Source organism: Ceratosolen solmsi, unplaced genomic scaffold (assembly GCF_000503995.2).
Source record: "Ceratosolen solmsi marchali unplaced genomic scaffold, CerSol_1.0 scaffold10, whole genome shotgun sequence".
Classification (NCBI taxonomy): domain Eukaryota; kingdom Metazoa; phylum Arthropoda; class Insecta; order Hymenoptera; family Agaonidae; genus Ceratosolen; species Ceratosolen solmsi.
The window spans coordinates 19,343,327-19,353,915 of NW_011948412.1; the positions used below are offsets into that span (position 1 = coordinate 19,343,327).

General features: G+C 25.8%; 1 protein-coding gene across 1 annotated transcript in view; it reads right to left on the bottom strand.

Annotated features, from left to right (window-relative positions):
- The window catches only part of LOC105365709 (potassium voltage-gated channel protein Shal-like), a 78,633-nt gene extending 68,310 nt beyond the window's left edge, over positions 1-10,323 (bottom strand). Inside the window, exon 1 of the mRNA XM_011503945.1 lies at positions 10,270-10,323. The gene's annotated coding sequence lies outside the window, so the exon portion shown is untranslated. The remainder of the gene's footprint in view (positions 1-10,269) is intronic.
- Positions 10,324-10,589: the final 266 nt, after the last annotated feature.

Below are 10,589 nucleotides of genomic sequence, written 5' to 3' on the forward strand. Positions count from 1 at the left end.
TACAATCACCATAACCTCTTAGTGATAATATTCAATAGATTATAACCTGCTTCATTCATAGTAAATATATTTCAACACCACAAGATTATCAAGAAATATAAAGTTCGTCTGTAATTCACCCTTTTGTAAATCAATTCAAATAAATAGAAATAATAAAGACATGTGTTAATTATTAATCAGTGCATTCACCCTTTACTTGCCCGGCAACCCTACACAACATCTAGTGGGTTTTTTGTTCTAAGTTAATTATTGCACGTTTGGCTGACGAGTCAAATTGTGGGATTATTTTCCGAACAATTTGAAACTATTAAATCAACGTCTACAGCGTGGGAATTCACACAGAAATTTTTGTACTTGTACTATAAACAATCGAATTATTTGTAATTACAATAGCTTTTTCTTAGTCATTTTTCTGTCATTTTAAAAGCAATTACAAGAAATAACCCGATGTATACAAACAATTTCGCATGGTTTTTCATTATGTATAATGTACACAAACTGAAAAAATTTATTTAAGAAAGTAATTTAATTCAATTCCCTTTAAGGATTTTTATTATTTTTCTATGCATTTATATATGCATTGCGAATGTCAATTAATTATTTAAATTAGAGTTTTTAATGACTTCCATTATATACTTTAAAAATGTAAATAATAAATTTGACAATTTTATATTTTCGTGTGAAACTATATTAATAATGAAATTTAAATAAGTTATCTATCATAAGTAATTATATAAATAAATCATTAAAGAAATATTGTAAATTGAGTTTATTTTCATATCTATTTTAGTTTGCAAATAAATTGTAACATCAAATATATATATAATTATATATTTCGAATTTATTTAATGAATGATCAAAATGAAGAATGCATAAATGATATATTAATTCGTATGTTATAAATCCCATAAAAGTATAATGGAAATTGTCCCACAAGATAAAAATTATTAATTCGTTAAAAATATACGATTATGTTAAAACATATATTTAACTTACGCGTAAAAGTTAAATAATATATATTTAATTATTCGTTTACTGCTTAATTGCAATATATGAAAATTTCCAACTACTTGAATTTTCCAGATGTAAAATTCTAACAAAATCTTGATATACATAATAAAACTTACTAGCATTAACTATATATATTTTTTCTATCATTTTGAGTTGCATTTAGAATTACGCAATTTGTTATCGCGTATACTAATATACAAAATATATGCATTTAAAATATACTCATTATTGTGATATTGAAAATTATTAATATAGCCATGGCTAGTGTCTCATTTCATTAGCTATTTATTTATTATTTTTCTACGAACCACTTAAAATTCTGTTCACCTGTATTTTCTAGGTCACCGGTTCAAAATTCTTTATCTAAAGCAGACATCATATAGAATTATGAAATAATATATATTGTATATTGTTTCTAAATCTAAAAATCAATAGTAAAATACATTTTTATATATTACTATATAAGTTGATAATAAGATAAAATATTTTTATTTATTTCATTATTCTAAATACCGATAAAATTTTTAGCAATTATTTTATGTTTTAATATACTAAGGCAATTGACATACTTTAAATATCAAATTATAATAGAAACAATACATAAAATGCCTTCTAAAATATTTTTCAAATGAACAAAATGTTTTATAATTATATTTCTCAATGTAAGATTTACAACATTGTCGATTATGGGTAATATAAAATTTTACAATATTTAGAAAGAGAAATATAATTTTAAAGTATGTGGAACAAGGCCTAATATCAAACGATACTTCAGCCTTTGTTAAGTTCTTTTCCTTTGTTTTGAAAAGGGTACTTTTAGTGGTAAAATGAAGCAGCAGTAGAGAAGCGAAAAGATAAAATGATGTTGGCATGATAATTGCGAGTAACCGAGAAAAAATGGTGAGGTCAACACCCAATAACAAGATAGAAAAACGTAGATGATTATGCCATCGGCACAAAGTGTCATCATATTTTTCGATATAGTTGGCAGCTTCATGACGATGGCGAATCGCGAAGTAACGTTGTCTCTTTCTCGTTGAACATTCAGATGATTCAGAAGATTATGTTATGTGCGTGTATCATAGCAGGAAGTTTGTTTTGACGCTTTGAGTACGCGTTAAAGAAATTCTCTTCGTTGCTGATATCTTTCCTCATCGCTACTCTCTCAGCTTCCCGCCATGAAAAAAAAGTATAAATATCTATACTAAATATGTTCGTATAGTAATTTCATTAATATATGAGGATAAAAAAATTATAAAATTAAGAAATAACATTACGGCATATATAATACGCATAAATAAGAAGTTTTTAAGATTATTAAGCAGTCTAACTTTAGGTACAATATAATACTTGAATTATGTAACAACTTTTACTAACTCTTTTCTTCAAATGCTCTCGATTCTTAAAAAATATTTATATTTTATATTAACATTTTTAAATATGTAGCCTTTACGTTCTTCTTATTTTTAAATACATATTTATCATTTTATGTTCATTTTAGATTTTCAAGCACATCACATATGATCTTACGTGCCATAAATTTTAATAATCATACTTTCAATGCATTCTTTTCTTAAACGGAATTATATAAATATAATTTAAGAAAATTTCTGAAGAATTCAGCATTATGTTTTGAACATGAATGCAACATATTATATTTTAATATAATTTTTTTCTTTCAACAATATTAAAAAGATGTATTTATTATCCGTGTATTTCATTAATTATAATGATATTAATAATTAACATGTTTTATAATTATTGTGATATTGAATATTATTGAATATTTTAATAATTTCTGTGTACGAATCTAGATTATCTCCAACTCTTACGAATCGAAAAGCTGCTATATCATAATAAATCCATCAGAAAAATGAGTATAACAATCTCTGGAAACTAGTGCACCGAAAAAAATCAAATAATAAGCAGAATAACACGTACGTGAAAATTGTATACAATTGCTTCGATAAATATATCCCTCGGTAATATAAGTAGATGACAAATTCTTTTAAAGAATTATGGAAACATGAAAATGATCGGATAAGCAACGAGTCGCTAGAAGAAAAAAGTAAGTAAAGTGTTGGATATAATAAGTTGGATATATCTAAGTAAAACTCTTCCAGTCTATTGGGACTGAATTTTCTAGTACTTGTTTCATAGATTCGTTAAGAGGTTTCCGTCATTTTCTAAAACTCTTCAACGTGTTGCTTACGGCTTTTTTCCTTTACTCTGCAAACTATGCCTACACAGTATCTTTAAAAGTATGAAACTAAATAATCGAATTTATGTTTTGCCGTTTTATCTTCACATAGATCAATTGGAATTTTAATATTATATCAATATAATATAATAAGATAATTCCCAAGTCTGATTTACAATAATTTTCTTATGCTAATTCCTAACTGCTGGACATCTAATTAATTATAAAATAAATTGAATAAAAACTAAAAAACCATTTCTAAAAGCATCATTTTTGCATAATTGATAAAGCTTCAAAATTCCTGATTATTAGTAAATTGAGTCTATTTTTCAAGGATACCAAAACTTATACTAAACAGTATATTTATTAAAATTTAATGAATATGATAAATCCAATGAAATCCAATCCTAATAACTGTCATGCATTCAATATTTGCAATATAGTTTTATATAATATTAAGTAAGTTTTATTTTGTAATTAATATTAATATCTGGTAATGATCGCTGGAAATATAATAAGATATAATATGTATAATATATTAGAAATTATAATTGTAGTATCTATTTTGTAATACATTTTGCAATTATAAATCTATTTTAATATTGAATATATAATTTCATTACAATTAAATATTATTAATCGTGTTAACCATACAATATATTATTATTAAATATTAAAAATAATGTTTCTTTGTTATGATTATAAATAATTTTTATTTAACAATAATTACAACAATATATTCAATTATATAACTTCAATTCATAAAATATTGAATAAGCTTAGAATAAAAATTATAATTCATAAATAGTAAAGAATAATAATAGAATTTTAAAAATAATTAACACCTTGTAGAGTCTAAATAGTAAAGAGAGCATGATGAATTATACATTCTATTTGTAAAGAATTATTGGATGCGCTAAATTTAAATAATTTCTATTCAATTATTTAATTATAATATAAGCAAACTAATAAATGCATAACAAGTGTTTCAGGGTTTTTATATATAAATAATGTTGTTAGTTATATCAACAATACCCATGCAAATATCAACTCCTTAAATAACTAAATATGTTTTATGGTACGCGGAAAAATTATATTCATTTAAATTTAGAATAATTTTATAGAATTTGTAAATTTTTATTAGATAAAGGAATAATTATATAAACAATACGAAATACAATAAGAATAAAGTTATTGACCAATGCTAATAGTAAGAATTAAAAATACAAACCTAAAAAAGAATGGCAGATATTTTTCTTTGTTTTAAAGTAATATAATTAGATTTAAGATGAAGCATATTTTTTTATAAAAAATCAAAACTTTTCAAAATTTTAACATATGCTTATTAAATAAAATCTTTTTATTATAATTGTATAAATATATAAATATTTATAGGTGTAAATTGCATATACATTTTTCATACAACGCTGAAAATGATAATACCAGAATAATATTGTATTTTTAAATGTATATAAATGTATAAAAATATAAATAAGACTATTATTTATATCAATTCAAAAATTGCAAGTGAAAAAGATAAAAATATAAGAAAATATGTTCCATCTAATGGAAATGAAATACATACACCATTAATAATTATATATATTTCCCTAAAATTGTTTGCCCAATTATAAACGTTATTGCATTGAGCTAAAAATATTTAAAAGAATTTATAACTTGAAAATTTTTGGTTATAAGCATATGTTTTAAGCTTTCAGACACAAAATTTTAATACAAAATCTAACATCTTCTATTAAATAATAATTTCACTCTTGTTTTCTATTTATTTGATTGAATATTTTATACATATTAAATAATATACAAAAATTTTTCATTTCATTCAAGAATACTTTTTTAAATAATAAATAATGTCTATTATAATTATTTTTATGTATGATTCTTAAATTATAAGCTCCAATAAATTTTTCTTGAAGTCTAAATATTTAAACACCAAAATTAACTTTAAATATATTACAAAATACAATTTTTGAACATAAATTTAAATTAAATGCAACTATTTTCTATAATTATTATTTATTAAAGTTTTAACAATATGAGTAAGTTTAAAATATTATCTATGTACATAAGATTTTACAATTACAAATATCTCTGAATAATTTAATGAACTACCGTTGTCTTGAATAAGTTGTCTAAATTAATCGATAAAGTATTGGATTTTAAATTAATTGGACGTTTCATTACAACAATCGTGGATCTCTACTGCGAAGGCAAATCAATGAATGAAAAAAAAATATAAGAAAGGAACCTTCAAAGAATGGCTCTACGTAATTATCGTTGCAAATGACGACTGGACCAAGGCATCCAAGAGGCGTAACGAAGAGGCATAAATAAGCTTGCGCAGTCTCAACCTCGACCTCCTTTCTCATAAAATAAGCAGTCTCTTCCGCCATCGTCGTTGGCAGAGGCGCGATCAGCTTGGAATTATTGTCGCGCTTTTCCAACCCTCTATCCCCCTCAACCAGCCCCTCAATTATTAAGTGCTGGCATGAACGATCAAAGGCACGAATACTCAAATACATTTTATGATAAAGTGGCTGCGTTTGAGGTTGGGTCGTACGAACTTGGGAAAGCTGATATCAAATTTTGATAATTTTATGAGTTATGAAATCCTATTGGCATTGTAATGAAATAATTTGGGAATAATAATCCCAGGGGAAATTTAAATATGTATTCTATATTAAAAGGCAGCTTTAATTATACGTCTTGTTGAGTCATCAATGTTTCCACTTCTTTTGACAGCGGCTGAACAGAAATGGTAAGAATAAAAATGTAATATTTAAAATTCATGAGATATAATAAAAAAAATCCATTTTGTTGTCTCCAATAAGCTCTTAAAAATCATATGTACCATAAAGTTCTATTCCAATTATATTGTTATTTTATTGTTAGTCTCAAAATATATATTTTTTTAATATTATAAAAAAGTTCTAAGACAATTAAAAAAATTTGTTTTAAAAAATAAAAACAGGATTTTAAAAATGGCAACTAAATTAGAGGATGAAATGAATTGATGACTTTCTTATAGAAATAACAATAATTTAAAATTTCTTTATCAAAATAGAATATAATAACATTGTTGATCATAAAGCTTACATGACCATAAAAATTTTATTTTAATCGCTTCCTATCTAAAGTTCTTTCTTCCCACCCGCTTAATAGATATAATTTGCAGACGATAAAGTTTCATTTAAAGTTACGGAAACGCATAATTCAAAACAAATGACATCATAAAACATACTTTACTATCCGTCATATTTCTCTATCAATGCTTTAGAAATAGAAATTTTTTTAAGGATAATATAACACATGTAATATCATTTTAATAACATTCTCTAACATTTTAAAATAAAATTTCGTTAAAGGCATAAAAATTGTATATTTACTACGCATATTTAATAAATACGCTGTAATTGAAATTGATACCGGTCTATTTGGTATCTGATCTTAGTTCGATTAAGTTAACTAACTTAGCAGATTCATAAGAGTATTAAAAATGAAAATTTAAACAAAGAATCTAATATTATAATAGTCATCTGTCCAATAATTTGCAAATTTTTCATAAATGTGATATTTTCATATACTTTAATAATATATAATTTAAATTTTACTTAATTGTATTGAATATATGAATATTGTAGTTGCTAGTCGTTTATAAATCTTCGTTAATTTAAAAATAATATTGACAAGCCTTCAGATATTTTCTTAAATCTTTTTATTAAATTTTATAATTTGAAAATAATATATTACATCAAGTAATAAAGCGACTAAAATTCAAATTAATATAGTTACGAAATAAATTATAAAGATAGTGGAAGTTATGCTATTTAAATAAACTTTCCATTTCTATGTTATCAAAAAAATATTTTTAAAATTAAAATTATAATTGGACGTTGTCCAATGTAAAAGATTCGATTTTCATTAATTTTACGATATACAGTTGGTACATGTATTTCAAATACATTGGTATTTGATGTACAGGCTATACATTTTTATCGTTTTTTTTTTTTTCTAAATTCAAACAATGAAATAAGAAATGATAAAGTCATTATCGGATCCGGAAATTACATTTGTAACCCGTACATTCAATTTTATCCTCGATTCTTCATGACATAATCAAGAAATCGTTAAAATTCAATTAAAAAATTAATTCCTAGATGAACAATTATAGCGACAGTCAAAAAAGGAAAGTATAATAAAAATATCTATGTTTAAAAGTACTGCTAAAACGCTCGTGTAGAATATCTATTGACTACTGCTAAAGCATCTTGGCACTAGTGGATGAAGGTACTAAGGAGAATAAAAAGAGCTGTGGCACCTCGAAAATGTCATTCTGGTTCTATCCTCACAGTACCTATGATTCTTGGGTGCGGGGAACATTTTAGGCCGAGAATCTACAGGACTCAAATGAAATTTCACTACATGAAGTATGATGATGCACATGCTTGTAGATTTTTAACGGCACACATTTTATGGATTTATTTGACATTTTAAAATGCATAAAATTTTTATGCATATACAACCAAACTTTGATGGAATCCTTGGTGATTACAAAAATAATCGTCTATTTATTAAAAAAAATTTAATTTATTAAATGCTTTAATAGAAAGCTGGAATTTTCCATAATCTATTTATATTTTATGAATTACAATATTGAATTGATGAGGAACAATTACTTTTAAACAACATATTGTGAATTAATTGCATTAATTGAATTAATATTGCATCGCAAATATTATTTATTAGCTACTAAAAAAATCTCCGAGGCAAACATTTTTGAACATGATATATGATAATGTAATTAGTAATATTACAATAACTGCATATTAGTACAAATACATCGATCGAAACACCTTCAAAATTTGTTTACAACTACACTACACCTCCATTTAAAAACTGTGTTTGTAAAAATATGACAATTTTTTTATATACTCTGCCAGGAAATTTCTAAATAATATCATTGTTAAGTCGCTAGTAAAGTAGTAATTCAGACAATATAAATATAAATTTATGTATCGTACTCGTCTGTGCAACCTCTTTTCAAACGATTTAATGAGAATCATAAAATAATTTACATCCACCATTGAAACTTAATCCAAACAATTCTGCAAAGTGCTATTTCGAAATTGGTTGCATTGGTACGCAGTTTGAATGCAGATTCTTCAAAAAAAAAAAAAAAAAAAAAAAAAAAAAAAAAAATGAGAGCCCCACAGCATGAAAGTTGTAGGAGAAGCACGAGCTCGCAGGTAAACAAAAATACGATCTTGCGTGCCAAAGGTCAGGCTTCTGCCCCCAAAGAAAAATGTGAGCGTTGGAGAAACACGCGATGCTTTACAAGCTACTATCCGAATATTGTAGGGAGAGAAGAGAGAGAGAGAGAGAGAGAGAGAGAGAGAGAGAGAATGTGTGTATGCGCGCTTATACGCGCGCACACGTGTGTATGTGGATGGGAGGAATAGGAGACGCCTAATGCCGAGAGTGCTATTTTCTATTAAAAGATGAGAACTATCAACGCTCCCTCTCTCACGCCATTGCTCTCGCTCCGTTAAAAGATTGACCACGAAATATGCCTGCAGCAGCACTATAGCACAGCTGAAAATAAAGTTGTGTACTGCGTCTTCCACCTTGCGTTTAATTTTTTGCTCGCGCTTTATTTAATTGTCTGATTTCCTTCGTGACGAGTAATGGGAATGGGCGCGCTCAATCTGACTGAGATTATTGTACAATTAATAGTTTTCGTATGATGATGTGGCATTGGAAACGCCATGGTACACTGGCAATATCACTTTGAGGTATATAAAATTTTATCTTTAGGATCAGCATCTAAATGATCGTTTTAAATAAGTACGAACGAAATGTCATACGTTTGGTGGGAAAAAACTTGAAACGACTTTTCCGTATTAAAGAAATTATCTCACTCGATTAAGTACTATTTATATTTATACTCACGTGATATAATTTATTCATAATTAATTAAATTGTTTTCTTCAGAACTTACCTAGAACAGAAAATAAAGATTTCAATTAAAAATATTATTAATACATATTAACTTAAATACAGCAAATAAGTAAACACAGCAATTGTAAACTTAATTTTATTATTGATGTACAGTATATATATATATATATAATGTTATAGTATTTATGATTTAAACGAATATAAATTATTTGTCAATTACATTACAAATTTTGACCAAATATATATTCCTGCGCATCGAAGTATGATTTCAAACAAATTTTGAATTATTTATTTAGGAACAACCATATAAAGAACATTTTTGAGATACAATAAATGTATTGTTAGCGTACATTAAGCATTCATAACAAATTATAAATATTAAATATATATTCTGCTAATAATATTTAATGACAAATTTTTGTTATTGCTTATTATACAGCATTTCTAAAAATTCTTATAATTAATTTCTTTTTATTAATGAAATAAATTTATTATACTAAAATTCAATATTTTTTCTTATTTTAATGTATTTGTATACTGATCAAATGTATCTAAGATACGATTTGTAATCTATTTTTTCACTTTAGAACAAATGCAGTAAGGAAGAAAGTGTCACAGTTAAAGCTCGTTCACAAAAGCTTAAACCACTTATGTCTAGAACAGTAAAAACTCGACACTATATTCTAATATTATCGAATAAAATAAATTAAACTTAGACTTTATAACATTATATAATTAAATTTAATGGCTCGCTTTGACATTAACAGAGTACTAAAACACATCGATAATGAAAGGGTGGGTAGCTACTTTAAGTTATTTCCGTAAAATATAAAAATTTCAAATTATCTTTCTGATGTCTATGGTTAAAAGTATTTAGGTAACGATCGGAAACGCAGAGAAAACATAGGAGAAAAATCAACGGCCCCTGAGACAGGAGACCGTGATGCGTTTACTTGTCCCCGGTAAACTACAGCAATAGCCCTTTAGTTAATGAATTAAGGGCTCAAGATTGATTTATGGCAATCAACGTTAAAATGTACTGGAGAGTAGCACGAGCAGCGAGCCAATATGATTTTACTCACGTTTTACGAAGCTAACGGATCGCTCGAGAAAATTCGTTGACAAAGAAAATTGAATTTGCTCTTACAGTGTTTTATAATTTCATTTGAAATTCCTTTGCTTACTTCTGATATGCTTATTTTACTCACTACTATTACTCACGTTTTACGAAGCTAACGGATCGTTCGAGAAAACTCGTTGACAGAGAAAATTGAAGTTGCTCTTACAGTGTTTTATAATTTCATTTGAAATTCCTTTGCTTACTTCTGATATGCGTATTTTGCTAACATTTTATAACTTGCGCAATTTAGTTCACCAAATTTAATAGTTAAAGTGTAATGAA